The sequence below is a fragment of the Seriola dumerili genome, unplaced genomic scaffold (assembly GCF_002260705.1).
Source record: "Seriola dumerili isolate Sdu_G_001 unplaced genomic scaffold, Sdu_1.0 BDQW01000190.1, whole genome shotgun sequence".
NCBI classification, from domain to species: Eukaryota; Metazoa; Chordata; class Actinopteri; order Carangiformes; family Carangidae; genus Seriola; species Seriola dumerili.
This window is the reverse complement of record NW_019174445.1, coordinates 303,032-321,868: the sequence shown is the minus strand read 5'-3', so window position 1 is coordinate 321,868 and position 18,837 is coordinate 303,032. Positions and strand designations below refer to the sequence as shown.

Sequence of the window (18,837 nt, the reverse complement as noted above, 5' to 3'; positions counted from 1 at the left end):
ACCTTGAGCACAGGGGTTGAGTGCTTAAGCGATGATTCCTGACCTTTGCACCCTGTAGCTGGGCTTGGCCATTTTATTAAGTCAGAGGTGAAACTGCTTAACACCTACATTCACGTAACACATGACATGAAAAGCTTTACACAGGTTCCCATACTGTTTTACAACTGATTCGCCGATTCCCACCATTTTTACTTCAATGTAGAAGAAACACTAACTTATTCTTAAACTACACAGTGAATAGAAAGTAGGAAATTAATGGGTCTTTGGGAGGGAAAAGTGGAGATGACATCGTTGTCGTTGATTTGCATATCAGAACTTAACTGAAAAGACTTAATTAAATACTTCTAACACAGATAGTTCCAGTCCTTGGATTATATGATTGGCTGAGTTGCGTTCGAGGCTGTGGTACAATACTGTATAAACACACACCTTTGGCCGCACTCTTATCAGTATCACTGCTTTAATTGTTGAATTCTGACGTATCATTAATCATGTCAGTGACGTGGCATAAATGTGACTTACTGCTGCCCAAACTACTGCGGGAGAAGATGCTGCAGCATTAATCCTGCTTCTGGCACCGCACAATTAAAACGCACCTGTCCAGACTCAAACACCCCTGTAACAGCAAAGAGCAGTGCTAACGTAACTGTACAGTACATCAACAATTGCACAAGTACTGGTGATATACAGATGAATGTTAATAATCACCCCAATCTTTAAGCATGCTGTCCACTGCGTCTTTGTGTTGCTTGGCAACCATTCTGCTGAATGTCGCTTGGTAGGAGACTGATTATTTGCTATCAATAAATTATTGCATTTTCTTGTTGCTGTGTGTTTATTTTATGAAACGTTGGCAGGTATTTGTAGTAACTGTTTCCTAAAAGCAATAAGCCACACAAAGCTGTGTTTTACAGCAGCTCCGCGTTGTGCCTAACAATGCCCCTTAGCTGTTCTCAAATCACTGTAAACCACAGCCTATTGAGGCTTATTGCTTTATTTTATTCCTCCGAGTCCTTTTTTGGTTGAAAAGTAATTTGTCAGGCTCTTATGAGACGGACCATACAGCCATGACTAATAAATCTCAGCATCTACCGTGACTGTGAGAGTGTAGCAGCCTGTGCCCCCATGCCAGTGAGCAGCGAGCTTGCTGCTGTTTAACTTTTACTGGTGCTTGACAATGTTGGCAGCTGTTCAGAGTTTGAATCTAACACTTAGATTGGCCGGGGTACACCGGGGGAAATGAGTCAGAGCACGAATCACCTTGCTGAAGTCTTTCTGGGGAAATCACTGTTTCGGAGTTGCAGGGTCTATACTCTGGGTGCTTTCCTCTGAACAGTTCTGGGTGGCAGGATGTTCCAATGGATGGAGCTTGTTTGCAGTGTTAAGTTGCATTTGGCACACACATAAAACTTCTTCTGTTTGTCTGTCCAGGCACGAAACAGTGCACTGCTAACCTTTTCATTCAGCCCCCTTTTCTTCTTTCTGGACTCCTGTTGAGGAAAGGGGAGTTTCTTGGCTCTGACAGACTGTCTAGAATGTGCCCTTTTTGTTTCGGGGCTTTGTGTTTGAAGAGGGTTTACTTCACAAAACCTGATTTTCTCATATCGCCTTACAGTTGGAGGAATAGCCGTAAGGAAATTCTTCAAGAAGTCATCAGGCAAAAGTTAGACAGGAAGCTAGTTTAAAGACGTGTGAAGTGATTGAACCTTTTCCTAGGAAGGCTGCGGAGCTTCTTATGCACTAATCATTCAAAGAGTAATACCCAGGGACAATTGTCAGGTGCAGATCCTACCATGAAATCTGTATTTGGTTTTTGGGGAGTGAAATTGGCTCCGATAATTAGCTGGCATGCCTTCATCCGGAGGAGAAGGAGCTTTGAGGCTTGTTCCAGTGCAGAGTTTTAATTAAGAGAGTCAAGTCAGATCCCATCCGTTCTATGCAACCGCTACCCCCGGCGACTGTGGGATGTCAGTGCAGCGGGACAAGACTCTACCTGCCGCAGTGCTCATTGTACCCTCCTCTGCTTTCCCCTCATTCTTGACATTTTCGATAGCTAGGATAGACTCAGGAATGCCTGGCAGAGGGCTAGGTGGGGAGGTGCATTGTCTAAGGTGGAAGAAAAAAGGCTTTGTGTGAGCTCCTTGCCAATGAGAGTTTTGAGAAGGACTCAGACATGAAGGAAAATAAGATGAGTGATGTAGAATGAAGGAAAGACAGAGGATTTCTTTTGTACATGTGAGGACGTGGACTGTGAGGGATGTTGTGTTTGCTGTGGTGTATTTGTAAGAGTTTGGATCAGGGCTGGGCGAAGAGAGATGCCTGCAGGCGTTATGTTTCACACTCTCTCTACCTCTGTGCTCTTCGGACTGGGCGGTGGCACTTCAGGGCCACTCAGTCCATGTATGCGATCACTTGGCTACAGGCTTTCATCTGCCACAGAGCGGCCCTCCCTAGAGGAGTGTTTACAAGATCTCAGTAAACACTTGCAGTGCTGACCGACTCTTAAAATACTGTATGCCGTATGTACTGTGAAAAAGAAGGGGCCGTCTCTCTGTTTCCTTACACCTTATCTCTACTTACCGACGCCCTCAGAGGCATTTCTGTGGCTGAAATAAGAAACTGAAATAGCAAAAAGTGTGACTCTTAAACTCTAAATGTGCACTGTTGAATTTGCATCTTGCCAGGGCAGATAAGCAGAGGGCCTTTGGCACCGGATGTCTTTCTTTATTTGGTCCTCCAGCCACACAGTCAGTAAAATGTTACCGTTGTGTTACAGTTGTGCCGCGCAGAGACTTCACAGATAATGTGTCAGACGGAATGAAATACAGTCATTTTGCTGTGTCTTTGGAAACAATAATGAAGTTCTAGTTTTGTAAAATTAGATGAAAGTGGTAATTCAAGGCACAACGGAACGCCTTGTCCTCTAGATTTTTGTAAAAGGGTAAGAAGATAAAAAAATAAAAAAAAAGTATGTGCAGTGTTTATTGTCAGTTTCATTTTTTTTCTGTGTTAATGACAACAAAGACAGAAGGAGGAGGTGTTGGGGGTTTGGAAGAGAGGAAGCCCTCTTGATGGAGAAGTGTTGAGCGTACAGGGAGATCTTATCTATCTTGCTCTGTTTATCAGCTGCTTTTGTTTCAGCTCTTGATGACTTGATGCCAAAGTCTTTCCCTCAAGGCCCTGACGAAGAGCAGCAACAAAGGGCTGTTTCTTCCTTCTGTCTTGATCCCCCCCCCTTTTTTTTTTTTTTTTTTTTTTTTTTTTTTTAAATCTGTCTCTTTTTAGAGGAGCAGAGATCAGCCAGTCAGAAGTCAGTGCATAGTCATGCACCAGCTGCATCAAAGATCATTTCTTTGTCCCTTCATGCTGCATCTATTTAAATACGCAATGCTGAGTGCAGCCAGTGGTTGGACAATCAAAAGTCCTTGTGGGATGTTAATGAGTAGCATTTTACTGCTCTACATACCACTGACTCTTTATGATCTGTGCGTACAGCAGTCCAGAGGCTCGCTGGTAATGGGGTTAGCCAGGCCTGCTGAGAACATGATGGGGGTCCTGATTCGCCAGCAGGTGGTCTTGCTTAATGATGGGCGAGCAGACAGTCCTGTGGAATGCTCCTCGGGGTGGGTGGGATGTGGGATGACTGTTTGAGCCCCCCCCCCCCGCCCTCTTTTCTCCTCTACTGCTCCTTCAGTGAATGAGCCTTGGCCTCATGGAAAACTTTTTTCCCACTGTTTGTGCAAGGAGGAGGCCCATCATCGCCTGGAATTCCTAACCTGTACAAGCTCCTACCTGGCTGCCTCCTCCCTCTCTCCTCAACCTTCCTGATATGTGAGGAGATAATGATAGAATGATAAGGGCAAAAATGGAGAGGAGTGAACACTCTTGGTTTTTGTATCCATGGTATCTCCTCGCAATATTTTCATAACACACATGCCAATCACACACGGAGCAGCTGACTCCCTTTATTTCAAAAACAATTAAAAGTTTCCTGCAAAAAAAAATAAAAAATATAGGGATCACTTCACAACAATAGTTAATAAGTGACTCGGTGCCCTGGAAGACACTCATGTGATGTTGAGAGTATGTCGATACGCCAGACTAGGATTGGTTTTTGGCCATTGAGCTGAACTGAGATCCTTATGATAAGTTTTGCTAGATGATGGTCTAAACAGAAACCTCTCTCATTAAATATGTGGCTTAATATGGCTGGTTTGTTTTCTCTGAAGGTTCATTTTATTTCATACAAGTGTAATAATTTCCTCTTAGTTCAGGTGAGGCAGTGTTAATATCAGGTGTGGCGGTCCACCTCTGCTGTAAAACACTCTGGAATTTCCTGTAGCCTAAATTTGCTGCCTTATAATTTAGATATCAGGCTTTACTACCACCAGCTCATGTTTTAATCTCTCCAAGAGACGGATTAGAACACCACTGCAGAACACTGAAGCATGACACCCTTCTATATATTTGACTTTCCCTCATATAAAAAGTTTGTGGGTAATTCCAAACGAGAGATGGAGGTTATTTCACTGTGGCTGTGGAAAGTGTGTGAGAACACTATGAAGCCGCACCCAGGTGACTGAACTAAAGCACCGGGGTCTTTATCCAGTCCGTGTCTGCACAAGCAGCCTTTTGTCTTCAGGGAGTCATGGGAAGTCAAGAAGACTGACTTTGAGAATTGGATTTTTTCTCAGGGTCCTTGAATGGATTAGGATATAATCTAAGAGTGAGAGTTCATTTGCTCGGCGTAGAGCTTTTCTACAAAGGTGCACCCTTGCTAAATCTGTGTACCCTGTGTGGCTTATGTCAAAGCGTTTATGGAGCGGAGTGAACAGAATTAGACAAACAGAAAGGCCTGATGGAAGGCTTTGATGAAATAGGCAACAAAGGCTTGAAGGGAGAAACAAGACCAATGGACCTGTTTGCCAGCTAGCCCAGAGTCTCCAGAGTTATTGCACATTTTAGATTTTAATTAAAAATGCGGGAGTGGAGAACCTGCTTGGCATAGCAATAAAGGAGTCTGAAATGAAAAAGCCATGAAAGATGGAGGAGAGCAAAGGAGGAACAGACAACTTAACCACAGTCTGTTTACCTTGACTTGTATCCCAGCCTGAACCAGGAGTGTATCACTCTCATGCTGATAGGAATCATAGATGGTATTGATAATACGCCAAGGCACTTACATGTAGTGACATGCCTGTCACTTCAATCAGATGTTAACATCCCGACAGTGTACACACAGACATACTTTGTAACATCAAACCTGTCCAAATATACTGTACAACTATAAATTTATTGTTGTGATTTATTAGTTTTTGTACCTGCAATGCACCAAGAGATTATTTTATTTATTCCTTTAATTTGTAAAATAACTGTATAATGTCTCTTGCAAAGCGCTCAACACTTCTGTTCTTCTTAGCTTCCTGCCCTAAGGCCAAAAGACATTCAGAAACTCTTGATGCTTCTTATTTGAATGTTCATGCAGAGCATAGCCATGAGCAGAAGTATGTCTTAAACTGTCTTGCACAAGGTCTCCGACATTGCAGCTCCCGGTTTTCATTGGTGAAATGCTGCATGATCGATTCATTTAGTGAGTAATTTGATAATAGAGTTGGCAGTCTTTGTCAAATGGTGTTGACTAGAATAGAAGATGTAAAGTTAGCTGGTGTCAAAGTCCCAGTTAAGCTTTTCTTTAGTTTTGGAACAGGAAAGTGGAACCGACCTGGGAGGCTCTGGGCAGAGACATGGATGTACAGTGACCCGGAAACCTCCCTCTTCTCTCCCAGACATAAAGAGCTCAGAGCAGCAGCCTGCGTGAGATCTGGGCTCCCTCCGGGGAACTGGATCAGTGACAAAATTCCTGCTCCAAGCCTGCATTTCTGAAGCAGGGCAGCTGCTGTGGCAAGTGCAGCTACTTATTGTCAATACGCCAAAAACATCAGGTTTAGAGAAAAGGGTTTTGGTGGGACACCAAGGGAGTCAGCAGAAGCCCTAATGTGATTTGTATTTAGGTCAGCTCTGCTCTACTCACTCCAGAGCGGCTCAGATCAATAAGAAAAAAGGCAAGAAAATGAAAAATGTCTTTTTTTTTTGCCCTGTAAATTCTTTTCGTTGTAGTTGTAGAAACATTAAAGATTTCATTGATAAACCGTTCCTCTGGAAACACACTGTAACTCTACGTCATGGCTGGATAAAAACAGGAAGAATGTGGTGCAGGGGTTAATTACTTACTGTCACCTTCTGGATGTGGGCTCAAAGTGCACTGACCCAATGCTGGTAAATTGGACCGTGTTCCCTGTTGTCTCGTGGTCGAGATGGAGCCCCGATGTTGAGCGATAAGGCCTGGCTCACAGTCAGTGATTTAGTTCATCCCAAAGGTCAACAGGCCTGAGATCAGGGCTTCTGTGCAGGGTAAGGAGTCGGGTTTGACGGTGTTTAACTGTTGCAACGATAGAACATTTAGTCGTAACAAATCACATACATGAACTACCCTACCCTACGTTGAATCTGATCCTATGTGTGTCTGAGTTTACATCACAATGCTGCGCATACAGGAAGCGGGGGAGACTTCACAGCCGGTGGTCTCATGTTCATAAACATATCATGGGATGTTCATGACTTTTTCCTGTGCTATTTTACCTCTTGGACAAAAACCCAGTCTCCGTTACTTCCTCTCCTCCTCCTCCTCCGTCTCTCTGTCGATGGGTTGTCACGGTGAACCCCGGCTGAGCACCTCTCTCTCTCTCTCTCTCTCTCTCTCCCTCTCTCTCTCCCTTGTGACTTGTCCTCCACGGTTTCCATCTGTGTTCGCCATTATGTGTTTATTTTTCTTCCTGCTTTAAGTTGTCATCTTCAATCACGCTCTCACATTCTGATGATGACCTGCACATGTGTCTGTCCGTCGTCACGTGTGTGTGGATGTGTCTCTTATATATGACAGTTTGTTGACCCATCCCACTTCATGTCTCCATTCTTACCTTTGCCATGGATTTATTTCTCCCGGAGTCTTTTGTTGCCTCCACCCGTTCCCCCCCCCCGCTCCCGGCCTCCGTCTTCTATATTCTCACAGTCGTCATTTTCCTCCTCCCAGTGTTCCCATCTCACGGCAGTTCCACCTGTAATTAGACTGGAATCCCATGTCCTGTAAAGCTGTCATAGTATTAACAACCAGGTGCAGTTGGTGCAGACCTGTCACCAGCCTCTGACCTAATTCCATATGCCTCTCTCTCTCTCTCTCTCTCTCTCTCTCGCTTCACTTCCTCAAGAACCGGAGTGAATTATTTAAAGTCAGTTAAAGGAGAATAGTGGTTTATTAGAACTTGATAAATCGCTTGACTGCTCTTTTTTTAAATAAAATCCAAGTTGTAATAAATCTGAATTTTTCCCCAAGATGTTCAGAAGATGCACTTAGCTAATCTTACTAATGAATGAAACAGATACGTGTATTGATGAAGGATATTGAGCTGCTACAGGGATTAAATCAAGAGGAGAGATTAGTGCTTTAATGCCATCTAAAATGTAAGAGTTTCCTTTGTTTTACTGAGTTTTAGATGTGGGATATACTGAATGTATCTTCTGACAAACCCCTTAAGATGACAACTCTCTTGACAGATGAAACCTCACAGGAATTTTCCCCTCTCTCTCTCTCTCTCTCGCTCTCTCTGCCTGCCCTCCAGGCTGACAGATTTCTCTGGCTGGAGGGAGGCACTCGGCACTGCCCCTGTTGTTTTAGCCAACAATGGCAAGGACGTGATGGCTTTCAGAGACAAACACAGATATCTGGCTGAGGATGTCTCACCAGCCTGACACACACACACACACACACACACACACACACACACACACAGGCACATACATACTCGCACACGGATGCAGACACACAGACGTTACTGTCTCTCCATCAGGTTGACACATAAACACAATGCGGCCTGTTCTGACCCAGTCATTGCTTTGTTATTGCTTTCAACAATGAACAGACTCCACACAGTAATGCATCACTGAAATCCCTTCTTCACTTGTAGTGAGCGGTGCACACAGAGGAGTTGTTTTGGGGTTGTGGTAGTAGTTCTGAGTTACCACATGAACCACTTGGAATTAGCTAATGCCAGCTGCATTAAATGGAGGGAGCAAGAGCAATGTGACTTAAGCTAAGAAACATTCTGCCTGCGTTAATAGAATTGTTTTAGCATGTTTTTTTTCCGGTTCCATCTAACAACGCACTGATGACATTTTTTTTCCAGCCAGCAGCTCGTTGTAAAACTAATATGATATGATGTGAATACCATATGAGCTCATTGCAATCAGCGGCCAAAATCTGTGAGTCTAATAATCTAAAATGATGTGATTGACCTTATCAGTAGCAGAAGAAACCTGAAGACGAATCTTCAGCTAGTTAGTCGAGATGCTCAGAAGCAAATGAGAAATGTGAAACATAATTGCAGGGGAAAATGGCCTTGGTGTGCAGTAAGTTGTGAGCCTGCACAAAAATGGAAATTCAAGGTGCTGTAAGGCTGTGAGACACGTGGAGCACAATGAGATACATGCTTAAGCTCTCATGCTTAAATTCAGAAGCTACCACAGTCTTTAAATGCAGATCTGTAGCATTTAAAGGGTCCTCTGTGCGTTTGGTTTTTTGGTACTCTGTATTCTGTATTCTGTAGAGCCCATTTTGTTCACTATTTGAGGAACTGAGTGCAACTGTGAGGAGGAAAAATAGCTCTGCAACAGAGAAAGTGTGACGGGTTATAAAGCGGGGAGAAAGGAAAGAAAGGTGAAGTCCATGATTAAAGAGTATGAGTGATGGAGAGAGTTGGAGACAGACAGAGAAAGGGCAGACTGGAGAAGCGGGGAGGAGAAGGAAAAGGATAAAAAAGAGTATATAGAGTGACAGGAAAGCAAAAAAGAAAGGTATGAGCCAGTGAAATGACAGGAAATAGAAGGATGAAAATGCGAGAATGAGGTGAGAGCACACAAAACTGAACATACACCATTAGGGTTAATGTTTACCTGTAATTTGGCTGAACGCACCCTGTCGTTTTTAATCACATTAGCTGCTACATGACATCTCAACCTCCAGAAAATCATTAGAAATGCCTGTATTATCAGTATTATCTGGCTTGTGCTTCTCTGTTACACAGAGCTCCTACCCCCCACAAAAAAGGGAGCAGACATGTAGAGAGTGCCATGAGGCAGCTTTCAGCATTTTCCAGCAGAAGCGTGGCGCCTCAGAGAGGCTTGGCCTCAGGGAACAAGTTCTATCACAGACTGTGAGCTGTTGCCAGAGGTATGCCCAGATCAGCCTCTCCCAGCTCCACCTTATTGTCACTCCGAAGCGCCTTGTACACTATTAACCAGGCACTGTGGCCTTAATACCGTACCGCACTGTCAGCCATTTTGAAGTGCCCCCAAATCCTCTGTGACCATTAGAGCAACAGCAACAACTTAAAAAAAAAAAAAAAAAGTTTCTATCCAACTCTCAGAGAAGTGTGAGTGGGCAGAGGCAAGTCCTGGAAGAGCACTTGAAGCAGATATGTTTCAGGGGGCTCTTAGTGAAATATATGAGCATTGAGATGGATGGAGGCGATGAGTGTCTTGGTTTTTCAGCAGGCTATGTGGCCTGTTTGGACGGGTTGTCACAAAAAGAGCATTGTAGATAAATCCGGCTTTTCCTTTTTCATTCTGGGGCAAACCTCTTTCTGTTTGCAAGTTCACTGCAGTGTTTCTTTGCAAATGACAGATATATTAGCTTTGTCAAGCTCAAAGAGTTCGGCTGAAAGTCAAGCACAAAAGCTAGTTGACACAATGCAGTAAATCTATATACTAATAATTTGCCAAGTAGGAAGGAGGAAATAGCTTTCTGAATTATGTTTGTATGGTAGGTGAAGTTTTTTTTCTTTTTTCAAACCACTATTTCAGCATTTTTCACAAAAGAATGAGTTTAAGGTCTATGACGCAAGACTTTGGTACTGGAGACTGGGGTTCATGCGTTGCTAGTTTTAGGCTACTAGAACACTTTGGTTAAAGTTATGTAAACGTGGTGGTTTTGATTGAATACTGAAAAAGTCAATGGATTTGATGAGATTTTCTTCAGACTTCTGACTATTGGCTGCTGGTTTATTATTTTACTGGCATAGAACTTCCTGAGTATGTAACTTTTGCTATTGCTACATAGCTAAAGTTAGCCTAGCATTACCAGCTGTTTACTTATCAGTCTCACTAAGAGCTCCAGTTGTCATTGCATTTACAATACAAGAGGTTATGATATGTACTCTGTGCTGCACTACTCCTTCAGGGCAGACTGGACGCTACAGTGACTCGGTATCGGAAGTGACGAGACGGGTTCAACCAGACCAGGGCTAGTTGGTTAGCATGCTAACTTCAGTAGAAGAAAAGAAGTGACAGAAATAGCAGCTGTTAATGCTAATGTTATGCTATGTAGCAATAGCAAAACGTGCAAATAGCTCCTTTAAAGATGGCATGAACTTTAGGAATACCTCCAGTGGGCAAGGCCGGGCAAGTTTATTTTCATAGCACCTTTCAACAAGGCAGTTCGTGCTTCACATATTTCATAAAAGAGACACAAGGCAATATAAAAAGAAAACGTAAAATTACAAGTGTAAATGGATAATAGAAAGAAAATAGGATTTATTAATGGAGCAGATTTCAAACCACCACACAAAATATGAGTTGTTATTTATGACTCTGACTACCTCGAGGTCATCAGTGTAGCGTAACTCATCGAGCACAGGCCGTGTTTCAGCATGCAAGCTCAAAGTATTCAGTAAATGAGAAAAAAATGAAATGCCACGTCTCCTATTGGCTGCCTGCAAATATTTATCTCAGATAAATGGAGTGAATGCGTAAAGGTGCTCCAAAGGTCGAGCGAATCTATCTTTGTGGTTGGTTTGGACTTTTATTGATTATGGATTTGATGTATTTCTGGTGTAGAGGATTTGAATCGAGTTTCTCTGGAGGTACAGTAAATCCTCTGCATTTAATTTCATTTTTGTTGTGTTGAGTAGCAGCAGTTTTATATCTTTGAGAAATGTGCAGGTTTAGGGAACCCCGCCAGCACAGATAACACTGATATTCTCTTCCCTCATCCACACTCACAGTTGATCTTGATCAGGCCTTGGTTACAAAACTCCAACTGGAATTCCCCCGGGTCTTTTTTCACCTGTTGACTTCCAGGGCCTCATTCTGGTCCAGGCAGGGTTCAGGCTGGTGCAGGTCTATCCAGCCTGCAGGCATCCCATTCTAGTCAGACAAGGGAAGAGTGAAAGGCAACAGCTCAGCCTCCAGTTAGCCTTTACCTGAGGCCAAAGGGAGTGTGAATGGGTTAGGGGTTGAGGGGTGGAATCGGGGTCAGACGTGTTCACACCACCCACAGGAACCCTTGACACATTCCCAGAGTGAGGATCAGGCAGACATCCACATTCTTTTCCTACTAAGTAACAACTTCACAGAGTCATGATGAAATTTCATCCATTTATTTATTAAGCACTGGGTTGTAACGGTGTTAAGCATCAAACAAACTTGCTGACTTTTATGTTTGTTCGCGTTTGAAACTCTCCTAAATTGAAACGAAAGCAGATTTTGTGGTGAGCCCGTGACTATCTGAGCTCAACAAGTCTGCTGTATTGAAATTAGGATATGTGTGTGTGTGTGTGTGTGTGTGTGTATGTGTGTGTGTGTATGTGTGTGTGTGCTCTTCCTCCAAAGGACATCCACCCCCTTCCTCTTCTTTTCATTGCTGTATTGGTTCTAAAGTGGTGCGTTTGTTGCTCCCACTCACGCCAGATCTCTCTCTTTGTCCCGGTGTGTGTCTTTTTTTTGGTGTGTGTATGTGTGTGTGTGAGTCTTAAACACACTGTTGTTCTCCATCTATGTCTCCCTCTATGTCTCTCAGTATGGCTCTCTCTGTCTCTGTTCAGGCTGTGCAGATTGAACTTGCTGGTTACGATGCTAGCGGAATCTTGATCAGCTCCAATTTACATCGAGACAATGGCAGGAATTGAAAGGCGATTTCTCTCCTCTTTTTCCTCTCTTTTCCCCTCCTTGAACCTCTTATTCCTACTTTTTGTCCTTCCCTCTGCTTCTGTGTCTTTGCCAACAGCCCCCACCCCTCCTCTTTTATTGTGTTTTTTGGAAGATGGGTGTCTTGAGAGATGAGGTATAAAGGATAGAGAGGGAGCCTCCTCGACAGTAGACTAAACTAAATGCTTCTGGACTTCATCTGTGCTCATGAGGACACAGCCCTTGTGATAATGAACTCCACACACTTGTCAGTGCACGCACACACACACACACAGACACACAGACACACACACACACACAGACACAGACACAGACATGCACACTCTTTCGACGCCACAGCAAGCCTTCTGTCGCGCCGTCTGTCCGTAATTTCTTAATGGCGTTGTGCATATATGACACGACACCACGCAGTACTGTCAATTAGCATAGGCTTCATTTGGCATCAATGCTGGTGTCATATTCAGACATTGCTATTCAAACACTGATCCTCTCTGACAGAATACACCCTCACAAATAACAGGCTGCTCTGTGCACCAGCATAAAGCATCTCAGATTTGACTAAGTGCCGCAAACTAAAACCAACTCGGCATAATAATTTCTGTTTAGACTAATTGTATGTAAGTTGACAGCTAGATGGAGAGACCTGTCAGGGTGTACTTATACTGAAAGAAAAAAAAAAAAAAAAAAAAAACCCAGCTGTTTTACATGTCAGTTTAGGTTAGTCTGAAAATATCATGTGAATATGTATATCACTTTTGTCTTTGTGCGTTCAAGGAAGAGACTGGATGTCTTAGTTTACCTCTACAATAGCTGGAGGAGGGATGGCTGGCTGCTGCTAAAAGAGGAGGAATAAACCCTCTGGTAACTCTAAATAGGGATCTGGGCAAAAGATCATATGACAATCTCTTTGGGTAGAATCTCAATCTACAATCTGCATCCTGTTTCCGCTCTGATTTTATTGTGAAAGTCCTGACCGGAAGTTATGATATGTATCTTTCCGCTGCTTTGAGGCTTCTTTCGGATCTTTGCCCGCCAGCTGTTATTCTTGTTTCTGTTTACAATTTGTGTCACAACCAATCACACTGTTTGCTTGATCCATATGGAGTATTCGTTGGGACAGCATTGTTATTTATTTATGAGCTGCTATATGTAAGTACTTAAATTAGAAAGTTAGGTCGCTGCCCCGGCTTGTCCTGCTTCGAGTTTCCCACAGATGGACTGCTCAGGTGGAGAGCTGGTATCATCCAGGATATAAGATTATCAGACCCCCGCCAACTCCAAAATTGTCTCAAGCTTTTTGAACTGGCTAGTTAGCCTACTTTCAGTAAGCGACTTCACTGTGGACCGGACTTCTGCTGGAGTGCTAAGCTAGCTGTTGATACCTCCAAACTGTTGGCTGACCGCTTGTTAAACCACAGTATCGGTTGCTGACCTTTATTTAATGAAAAGAAATTAAATGACTTCAGCTGTCGAGAAATTAGGAATTGGTGTAATAACAATGAGTGTTATGGAGATCTATAAGTCTGTAGCAGAGCTTATGGTGGCCTGTTGTAGCTGATACAAGGCTCAGGAGTAACGAAGCTAATTAGACCTGAGGTCCAAAACAAACGTCCAGTGAAGGACAGACCAGTATATCACCATTCAAACCACTAGAATAACATATTTGGTTTGTTATTTGCTTTATTTGGCTTGAGAACGAGACTTTTTAGCCTTCGTGTTTGAAACGTTCTGCCTGCGGCCCAGAGAGTGATTTATTAAATTTCAGAGAAAATGTCAACAGCTGCTCAAGGAATTATTATTATTATTTTTTTTGTCATTCTTATTCGTCAACAACTCCATCAACAATTCGTGCACATACTGTGGTCTGGGTTTCGCTTCAGGTGAGTTGGGATCTCGCTGATTGGGCCTAAATTTAACAAATGAAGAACAGCCAAAGAAGTGAGATTGTTCTACTTTATTCAGTTACACTTTTGAGAATGAGAAATAACTGAACAGAGTGGAACTGCGCTAGAGACAAATTCATGTACAGAATGATCTGTTTTGCATTCTCTCTGCCCTCATCACATCCTTCAAGGCTCCAGTCACTTTGACAAGTCGCGCCTGACGCATTGTTATCCCTCAAATGAAAATGAGAAGAAAAAGGAAAGGGCGGACATCGAGTCAACGGAGGCCCGAGAGGCACTCGGCCCCCCGAAGGTTTACAGTCGGTGGATTGCCTGCAGTCAGTCACGGCCATTGTGTTTTGTATTCGCTCGCTTTAGCCCGGCCATTACTACTTTGAAGAAGCTGAAATGAGATCCACCATGCAAATCACTCGGTTGGTTTGAGATGAAGCGCTGACAGTCCTGATAAAGGGTGACGCTTCATCACCTCCCCTCACCGGATAACCGATAGAGTCTGAAGTTTATTAAAAAAAAAAAGCCCCTTTCCCAAGAGTGCCCTTTTTTCCATTTTAGCTTCAATAATGGATGCAGAGTGTGGTGGCACTGAAATCTGCTCATGTGTCTGATGTGTTTCAGTATATTGTGTGCACCGTTGTATTGTGGTGTGTATTTGCGTATACATATGAATGAAGGAGGGGAGCAATGGGGCAGAGTGTGAAACCTCCTGAGAGCAAAGCAGACGACTTTTTAATTTCGCTCCTCTCTGCCGCTGGTTGGCTGAATTAACAGGAATTGAAATGTGCCGAGAAGAGAGAGAGAGAGAGAGAGAGAGAGAGAGTTTTTTCATCAGCGGGCAAACTTCGAGACCAAACTGTTATCAGACTCACTCATTTATTAAGCACTGAAGGGAGATTGAGTTTATGGTGGGGGTTTGGCGGGGGGGGGGGGGGGGGGGGGGCGGGGCGGGGGTTGCGGGGGTGGCTTCATTATTGTATCCGCTGGGGCAGTGTTGAGCGAGGACTGTGGAATACACACTCCTAGGAAAAGATTGTAAATTATCACCCTCAGGCCACCGCCACAGCTTCTCCTTTTTAGATCAGTGTTGACAAAGGCTTGGAGGCCGGCTTTTGGTGGGGTGTGGAAGGCTGGGGGGTGGGGGGGGTGGCCTTTGTTGTTGGCTTCTTGTCTTTTTGAACCCTCTCCTCCCAACCACCTGTCTTCCATCATGGCCGATTACCAAAGCTCTGAAGTTGAGCTCAGTGGGCGCAATAACCTGTCCTCAGACTTTGACAATCTCCCCTCTCTCTCCTTGTGAGATGAGGGGTAACAAGAAATGTTTTTAGAGGTTTGAGGTGTTATTGAAAGGAGTCCCCCCCCCCCCCCCCCCCCCAGTCATACACGATCTCAAGTTCATGGCAGGAGGAGAAAGGATTAAGGGGAAGGGACCATGGCGTCTCTAAAGACTCGGGGTATTGTTGCGGCCTGTTCATCAAAGCATAAAGAGAGTTCTGAAAAGGGGAAGGGGGATGTTATGGAGGTACACTGCTGTCCTCTGTCTCTATCACACACACGAACACATACACACACACACACACACACACATATATCTACACAAACACAGATACACACAATCTTCACGTTTGAGATAAAATGTTATGTTGCCCTGAACTCAGAGATGTCATACCTCCTTTCCACAGTCTCTTTCCGTTTTGTCTTTATATCTGCACGAGCACACACACACACACACACACACACACACACACACACACACACACACAAAACAAAGGGTGGAAGACATTTTGATATTTATGAGGGCCTTAAATTAATTCTGTAACTCAGAAATCATGACTGTAACCTTCTTGACATCATAACCTTGGGGGTAATAAACTGCTATCTTCTGTTGGGGTGGGGCTTTGCTGCAGTGAATTTCTCATGCACTTTCCTGAGATCACTTGTCAATCAAGTGAGGTGAGGACTGTTTTGTACGTTTTGGCTTTTAACTTTGCACTTGCAGGTTTTTTATTTTATTTTTAAGATTGTATTAATCTATTCAGCCTTTGTGGTTGTGCTGTCGGAACCACCCAGATCCTAAAAAACCACTCAGTCCCAGTAGGTCTGGATTCAGACGGACCCCCACACACACACACACACACACACACCCACACACACACACACACACACACACACACACACACACACACACACACACACACACACACACACACACACACACGCGTGCACTCACCCGAGCACACTTCATCCTGCCCATTCTGGGTTAGCGAGACCGGTTCTCATGTCGGGAGATTATTCACGGGGATTTCGTTCTAAATGAGGTGAAATTATTGCTCTCAGTGAACCAAGTCTTTCAGGAGTCACTGCCAGGGCTCGAGCTGCTTCTTTTTTGTTCTGCTTCCCTTTGTTGGCCGGCGTGGCAGGGTAACCTGACCCCGGATGTGACAGGCGCTCAACTCAAAGAAAAAGCCATTTTTAGCAGTGACTTTTTGGGTTTCAAGCAACTTTTTATAACAGCGATGACCAAGTGCTGTCAGGGATTTGTTATATGGTCTTCCTGTTGCTCCTCTACTTTTTTTTCCTTGTACTTAACTTTCTGTCCATGAGTTCAGTTGTTTGTGCGTTAAAATAAGAGGCAATTAGCTGATGAGTTGACCGTTGACTGACATCAAGCAAAAGTGCACACACATGTGCGGGCTCCTGCTTTTCAACTGTGAGGGTTTGCTGCTTTTCTTTTGGGGTTTCCAGTTTGGCTCTGTGAAGCTGTAATCAGCATATTTCTCTCTTTTACAAAATGAAGTAATAATAACAAAAAAAATTAAAATCAATGCCTGAAATTCACCATCTTGTATTAGTTTGTTTTAAGGATGAGGTAGAACAAAGGCACGTGGCCAACTGGTGTTTGTCTAAACTTGGAAAACGGAAACCAAGAGGTTTGACATTTCCCAGTTAGCACGTCTTAGCACTCACTTCCCACATTCTTCACCGAGTCCTCAGAGGAAGGGATTGCGTGTTGCTGTTGCGTAGCTCTCGGGTATTTGCTCCTTCCAGACCTGGCTGTCTGCCTTTGCTGTCGGCCTGCGAGTGTGTTGGGAGCACTTGTGTGGTCACTCGGCAGTGCTGTAAATGCCTGCATGCACAAACACCATTGCCACTTTGATGTCTGGGCCGCAAGTTTATTGAACATTTGAAGACAAGTCAACTGAGACGAGACTGCGTGTGTGTGTGTGTGTGTGTGTGTGTGTGTGTGTGTGTGTGTGTGTGTGTGTGTGTGTATATACGCAGGGCTCTTTTTGCATGTACAGCATGTCACCGGGAAATGCACACAAACTCAGCCCCTGCTCCTCTCTTTTCAAACCCTCCTCCTCCTCCTCTTCCTCTCCCTCAGTTGTCCTTCAGGACGCCTCCTGGCCTCCAAGTCATCTGCAAACATTGTTAACATACTCGATGCGATGACTGTCAGCCTCTTCCAGAAAAGCAGCGGAGGATGTTTGTGCAGGACTATTATCAATTTCAACACACGTTCAGTCATTCAGATTACCTCAACTGAACAGCGGCCAAACGCAAACATCCTAGTTAATTTTTTCCATTCCAGATTCATCCACTTGCTTCATGCCTTTCCAACTTGGGAGTGCCCCGTTCTGCTCTGTCGCTCACAAGAGGACTGAAGCGTAAGGGGGGGGGGGCTCAGGGGGCGATGAGTGTTGGCAGAGCCAGGCTACATTTGGAGTCCTTCTTTGACCTGGGGGTGGGTGGCTGGGGTCGGGGGTCTTCTCCTGCAGTTTGGCCTGCCCTTTTGTCTCCCTAATGACCTGGCCGCGTAAAGTTAGCCGCTCTATTCAGAAGGCATTAAGGGTCATTTTACCTGACGACGGCCACCCCCCCCCCCCCCACCCCCCCCACCCCACCCATCATTAGCCTGGGGGAAGGGAGATGTTTGAGAAGCTCCTCTGCAGTGGGAAACCCTTTTGGAGGGCCGTATTCACCATATTCCCAACCACAGTTTGGCTTTTTTTTTTAAAAATGATGTGTTGAAAGAAACATATTCTTTCTGTGTTATCAGGTCTTTGGGAAAAAAAATCAACAGTTTTGTTAATGTGATAATGCGGCACGTTATTGAGCGTTTTGGGGACTTCTCTCTTCACTTACCCCCCTCCCCGTGACGTAGAGGTCAGAGGTTGTGGTTTAGTTGCACCACAGTAGTCCCGAAGCTGCAAGGGATTCACTTGCCACTTGCTCAAAGACCCTTTTCGCAGGGTGGATGCTTGCTGACAGGAATGCTTGAACCTGGATCCTTCAGTTCAGGGTTGATTCAGTGCACCTCCTCGCTGCTCAGTATCCGAGGCGCTGCTTAAAATGCAACTGCAGTAAATGTAGATTTTTTAGCAACAGTGTGCTTCTTACTGGTCACACAAATGCACTTAAAGCATTTGTCGTGCCAGGGACTTTGACAGTGTCCTTATCAATCATGCTTAATCAAGTTACAGGGATGTTTATGGGACAAAGGGACAGGGAGAGAAACACTGAGCTTTCACAGTCCTGGCGGCGGCCCAGATAGACATTGACTCTATTTAAGCAGGCTACATAGACATATTGATTCACCCTCCATAAAATGCAGATTCTTTTCAAAGTTAAGCAGTTTTCTCAATGTGCATTCACATAATTAGACTGCAGCCAAACTTCCTGTACCGTACATACCAGGTTATATAAGTCAAAACTGGACTAAACTTAATCTGATCAACAGAGCAGGATTCATTTACAGAGAGAAGGAAACAAACATGAAAAGCACTGCTTTAAAAAAAACCCTACATTGTTAAAGAAAGACAAAACTGAAGTAGAGATAGTGTTAACTTGTTCAGGCCTCAAACGCATCATGTAAAATCATTACCTTAACCTAGAGGTAGGT

General features: G+C 44.1%; 1 protein-coding gene across 1 annotated transcript in view; it reads left to right on the top strand.

Annotated features, from left to right (window-relative positions):
- The window catches only part of agrn (agrin), a 254,619-nt gene that overhangs the window by 2,479 nt on the left and 233,303 nt on the right, over nt 1-18,837 (top strand). The gene's annotated exons all lie outside the window — the stretch shown is intronic.